General features: G+C 40.2%; 1 non-coding gene across 1 annotated transcript; it reads right to left on the minus strand.

Annotated features, from left to right (window-relative positions):
* Positions 1-343: 343 nt before the first annotated feature.
* LOC148693555 (small nucleolar RNA R71) lies at positions 344-454 on the minus strand. Its single transcript, XR_015952805.1, has one exon. It is a non-coding gene; the product is annotated as a small nucleolar RNA R71 (small nucleolar RNA).
* Between the last annotated feature and the right edge of the window lie 5,629 nt (positions 455-6,083).

The following is a 6,083-nucleotide window of genomic DNA, read 5'->3' on the forward strand; positions in this document are numbered from 1 at the left end:
TGGAGGATTTTGCTCAACCAATCATACCAAATTCACCTTCATGCATCTTGCTGCCCACAGAAGCTAGAAACTATGATCTTAAATCTTCACATTTCCATATGTTTCCTTCTTTTTATGGCTTACCTAATGAAGATCCTTTGGCTCATATTAAAGAATTTTACAATGTTGTGAGTGGTTTACCTTTACAGGGAGTAAGTGAAGCAAATCTGAGGATGAGAGTGTTCCCTTACACCTTGAAAGATAGGGCCAAGGGTTGGTTAATGACTCTAGTACCTGGTTCACTCACCACATGGGATGCCGTGGCTAAGAAGTTTTTGGAAAAGTTCTTTTCCACTCAAAAGACAGCCACATTAAGGGGACAAATCTTCAACTTCAAACAAGATGATGGAGAACCTTTCAATGAGTGTTGGGAGCGCTTTAAAGGCCTTTTGTTGCAATGTCCACACCATGGGTTACCTCTTCACTTACAAATGCAAATTTTCTATGATGGACTAACCCAAACATGTCAATCAACTGTTGATAATGCAGCAGGTGGAGCTTTGAAGAAAAAGAATGCTCAAGAGTCATATAACATTTATGAGATGTTGGGATTTAATGCTCAACACAAAGATGTAAGGGGTAAGAGAGTTGGAGTATATGAAACAAGCTCTAATCATGATCTTTCTTTGCAGGTAGCTAACCTAGAAAAGAAGCTTGAATCCGTGCTCAACATGGTGCCAAAAGCAAGTGAAGTGTGTGCCATTTGCAACATACCAAGCCACCTTACTCATCAATGTCCATCTAGGGAGGCTTACCCCGAGTATGTCCAAGAGCAAGTGAACCTCATGAATTCTTACAATCAAAGGCCAAGGAATGATGTGTATTCCAATACATATAACCCAAGTTGGAGAGATCATCCCAATCTTTCGTGGAAGAACAACAATCAATTCCAAAACTTCCAACCAAAACCTACACTTGAAGATACGGTTAAATTGTTAGCCCAAAATACCTTGCAATTCCAACAAACCACCAATAGCACTCTCCAATAACATTCGGCGGCTCTAACCAAAATGGAGACATAATTGGGGCAGATTGCAGATGCCTTGAGCCAAAGAGAGGTTGGAAAGTTTCCAAGCCAACCCGTGATACTCCAAAGGAACCAAGAGCAAGCCAAAGCAATCACTACACTTAAAAGTGGTAAGGTTATCAATAATAGAGTTGGCAATGAAGTTACTAATGAATCTGATCATGTGAATGCAGGGGTTACTCAAGGAGAAAATGAGAAACCAAATGAGGAACCAAGCCATGCTACTCCCTCGTTTGAAGCACCAAATCTTCACAAGGCCGAGAAACCTTACACTCCACCAATACCATTCCCTGGAAGACTTGCCAAGAGCAAGCAGGATAAGTCATTTAAGGAGATTTTTGATATTCTAAGTAAGATAAATGTTAACTTACCTTTGCTTGATGTCATTAGGAACATGCCAGCTTATGGGAAGTTCTTCAAAGAGTTAAACAACTACAAAATGAAGTATGGACCACATGAGAAGGTAGTGGTGTCCGAGAATGTAAGTGCCGTGTTGCAAAGAAAACTTCCACCAAAGCTCAAGGATCCAGGAAGTTTTTCTATCAACATCACCATAGGAGACAAGAAGGTAGAGAAGGCGATGCTTGACTTAGGTGCTAGCATCAACTTAATGCCTTATTCCGTATACCTTCAACTAGGTTTGGGGGAATTGAAAGCCACCACCATCTCATTACAACTTGCGGACAGATCTGTGAAATATCCAAGAGGTATAGTAGAGGATATTCTAGTTCAAATTGATAAACTAATCTTGCCTGCGGATTTTGTAGTGTTGGACATGGAAGAAGCTCCTATACATGACCGAGAATTGCCTATTTTGCTTGGGAGACCGTTTATGGCCACGGCCAAGACCATCATTGATGTGCAAAATGGACTCCTCACTATGACAGTGCTAGGAGAGACCGTTCAATTCAAAGTGTTTGAGTCTCTTTCACATCCTTCTTCATCTCTTGATTGTTATGCCATTGATGTGCTTGATTCGCTTGTTTTCTCTAAGTTCTTGCAGGCACAATCTAATGAACCATTACAAACTGTTTTGAGTCAATCTCAAGATGAGTTTGATGAAGAAGATGCACTCATGGAAGAGGTAGCTGCCTTGGAAGCATTGGCACCGTATCATTTGAATATTTTACCTCTTTTAGAGCTTTTAGAACCATCGAGATCACATTTAACCCCTTCCACTGTTAAGGCACCAAAACTTGAACTTAAACCACTTCCACCACATCTAAAGTATGCATATCTAGCTGAATTTGAAACTCTTCCAGTTATCATAACTTCTGACCTCACCCCAAATGAAGAAGATAAACTAATTAGGGTGTTAAAAGAGTTCAAATCAGTTATTGGTTGGTCTATTGCAGATATCAAGGGAATAAGCCCTACCATGTGCATGCATAGGATTCTTTTGGAAGAAGGAGCAAAGTCAACCCGTGAACCACAAAGGAGGCTCAATCCACACATGAAGGAAGTTGTGAGGAATGAAGTGTTGAAGTTGTTAGATGTGGGGATCATATATCCCATTTCTGATAGAAAATGGGTGAGTGTTATTCAGGTGGTACCTAAGAAGGTGGGAATCACGGTGATGAAGAATGAAAACAAAGAGCTTGTGCCCACAAAGCCCACGGCTAGTTGGCGTGTTTGCACCGATTACAGGAAGTTGAATTCTAGCACTAGAAAAGATTACTTTCCTATGCCTTTCATAGATTAAATGCTTGAGAGATTGGCAGGTTACTCGCACTATTGTTTTCTTGATGGTTACTCAGGTTACAATCAAATTGCAATTGCTCCGGAGGATCAAGAGAAAACTACCTTTACTTGCCCGTTTGGCACATTTGCATATAGGAGAATGCCTTTTGGACTTTGCAATGCTCCAGCAACATTCCAAAGATGCATGTTGGCAATCTTTTCTGACATGGTAGAAAGATTCATTGAGGTATTTATGGATGACTTTTCAGTGTTTGGTTCATCTTTTGATGAATGTCTTAACCATCTCTCTTTAGTACTTCAAAGATGTCAGGAAACAAATTTGGTTCTCAATTGGGAAAAGTGCCAATTTATGGTGAAACAAGGAATTGTGTTGGGGCATGTAATCTCTAGCCAAGGAATGGAGGTGGACAAAGCCAAAATTGACATCATCACCAATATGGCAGCTCCCACAACCGTGAAGGGAGTAAGAAGTTTTTTGGGACATGCGGGTTTTTATCGTCGTTTCATTAAGAACTTTTCAATGATCACTCGTCCATTATGCAATCTGTTAGCTAAAGATGTTGTATTTCATTTTGATAAAGCTTGTATGGATGCATTCAATACTTTGAAACATGAATTAACCTCAACCCCTATTATTATGGCACCAGATTGGTCTTTACCTTTTGAATTAATGTGTGATGCCTTTGACTATGCTATTGGTGCAGTTTTAGGGCAAAGGGTGAACAAGCTTCCACACGTGATCTACTATGCAAGCCGGACTCTAAATGATGCTAAACTTAACTATTCCACAACTGAAAAGGAGTTGCTTGCTATTGTTTTTGCCTTAGAGAAGTTTCGGTCATATCTTGTTGGATCTAAAGTTATTGTGTTTTCTGATCATGCAGCCCTTAGGTACTTGATGACAAAAAAGGATGCTAAGCCACGCTTAATTAGATGGATACTCTTACTACAAGAGTTTGACTTGGAAATTCGAGATAAGAAGGGAAGTGATAATGTTGTGGCTGACCATTTGTCACGGCTCAATGAAAATCATGGAGTTGGACAACTTTTGCCTCTAAATGAATCATTTCCTGATGAACAACTCCTTGTTATTCAAGAAAAAGAACCATGGTATGCTGATTTTGTTAATTATCTTGTTTGTGGTATAATTAGAAATAACCTTTCTTTTCAGGAAAGAAAGAAGTTCCTTGCCATGGTAAAACACTACGTTTGGGACGAACCATATTTGTTTAAATATTGCCCTGACCAAATCATTAGGAGGTGTGTCCCAGAGAGTGAGCAACAAAGCATTCTAACGTTCAGCCATACATTGGCATGTGGAGGACATTTTGGTGCCAAAAAGACATCTCTAAAGGTTTTACAATCTGGTTTCTTTTGGCCTACTTTATTCAAAGATGCTTTTGATTTTTGTTCTAAGTGTGATAGGTGCCAGAAAATGGGGAACATTAGCCGAAGAAATGAGATGCCATTGAACAACATTTTGGTGGTGGAGCTCTTTGATGTTTGGGGAATCGATTTCGTGGGACCATTTCCATCCTCTTTTGGTTACTTATACATATTAGTGGCAGTAGATTATGTATCTAAATGGGTTGAAGCCATTGCTACAATAACTAATGATCATAAGGTTGTTTTGAATTTTCTTAAAGATGTGATTTTTTGTAGGTTTAGAACCCCAAGAGCTATTATTAGTGATGGTGGCAGCCATTTCTGCAACAAACCCTTTGAATCCTTGATGAAGAAGTACAACATCAACCACAAAGTGGCAACCCCGTACCATCCTCAAACCTCAGGACAAGTGGAGATTAGCAATAGGGAGATCAAGAACATTTTGATGAAGACCGTAAGCCCTACAAGGAAGGATTGGTCACTGAGGTTGAATGATGCACTATGGGCATATAGAACAGCATATAAGACCCCCATTGGCATGAGTCCTTATCGCCTTGTGTTTGGGAAAGCTTGTCATTTGCCAATGGAGCTTGAACACCGTGCATATTGGGCCATCAAGAAGTTCAACTTTGATTACAAGGATGCTGGAATAGCAAGGAAGCTCCAACTTAATGAGTTGGAAGAACTCAGAAATGAAGCATATGAGAATGCCAAAATCTACAAGGAACGGACTAAGCTCTATCATGACAAGGCCATCCTACGGAAGGAGTTTCACCAAGGTATGAAAGTACTGTTGTATGACTCACGTTTGAGACTTTTTCCAGGTAAATTGAAGTCTAGGTGGGTGGGACCATTTAAGGTGCTGCAAACATTTCCCCACGGAGCTGTGGAGATAGAGAACATGAAGAATGGCACCTCTTTTAAAGTCAATGGGCAGCGATTGAAACCATATTTGGAGAAAGTGGAGGAAGAGCAAGTTTATCAAGTTGTAGATTTTCTTGAGTTTACAACACCGTGAACAAGCTACCATGTCTTGCCTAGACATTAAATAAAGCGCTTACTAGGAGGCAACCTAGTGTGGTTTGTGTTCTTTCCTCATTTTGTGTTTATATTGTCACCATTCCATATTCTTTGCCTACTTGCATTACATACAATTTTAAGCATCGAGGACAATGCTTTGGTTAGGTTTGGGTGTGGGATGGAAGGTTTGTGTTTTTTTTTTTTTTTTGTGTTAGTTGTGTTAGTTTTGGTTAAGTGTGTTTTTGCTTACTAATACGAATGTATATGAGGGCTATGTTTGTAGACAAACTATTGGGTTGCTATGAAAAAGGGTTTTATGACACGGGACATGTCATAACTTTCGAAGGGGTGTTTTTCAATTCATGTCGGAGCACAAAGGTAAGCCGCCTCCCCGAATTTCAATTTTCTTTTATACTAATATGTTGTTAATGATTCAGGCATCCACTCTAGAATTTAAACCATTACCGGATCATTTCAAGTATCACTCTCCATTCAAAGATCAATTCTATGCCGTTTGATTTGATTAAAAAAAAAAAAAAATAGAATAAAAATAAACATGGCAGAAAGATGGAGCCTTCACAAAGGATGTTTACGTGAAGCCCCACTACGAGGCGTCGGAGCAGAAGGCGTCGGAGCGGAAGGCATCGAAGCGGGAGGCATCGAAGCGGGAGGCATCGGAGCTAGAGCATTCCAGGCCTCAATACTTGGCCAAACGCTGGATGACCCAGGAAAAAGGTGCCTCTGGAGATAAGCCGCAAGCCTTTGACGGTCACTCTGAATTCGACCCTCAGATTCTTGCAGCTCATCAAGCTTCCTCTTCATGCCTGACGAATAGTTATTTGCAAGCACATGCAAACTTCTATTCTCGTACTTAAGCTGTTGTATCTCTTGCTTAAGACTTTCCACCTCT

This window comes from Pyrus communis, chromosome 10 (assembly GCF_041283825.1).
Source record: "Pyrus communis isolate YQ-2024b chromosome 10, ASM4128382v1, whole genome shotgun sequence".
NCBI lineage: Eukaryota > Viridiplantae > Streptophyta > Magnoliopsida > Rosales > Rosaceae > Pyrus > Pyrus communis.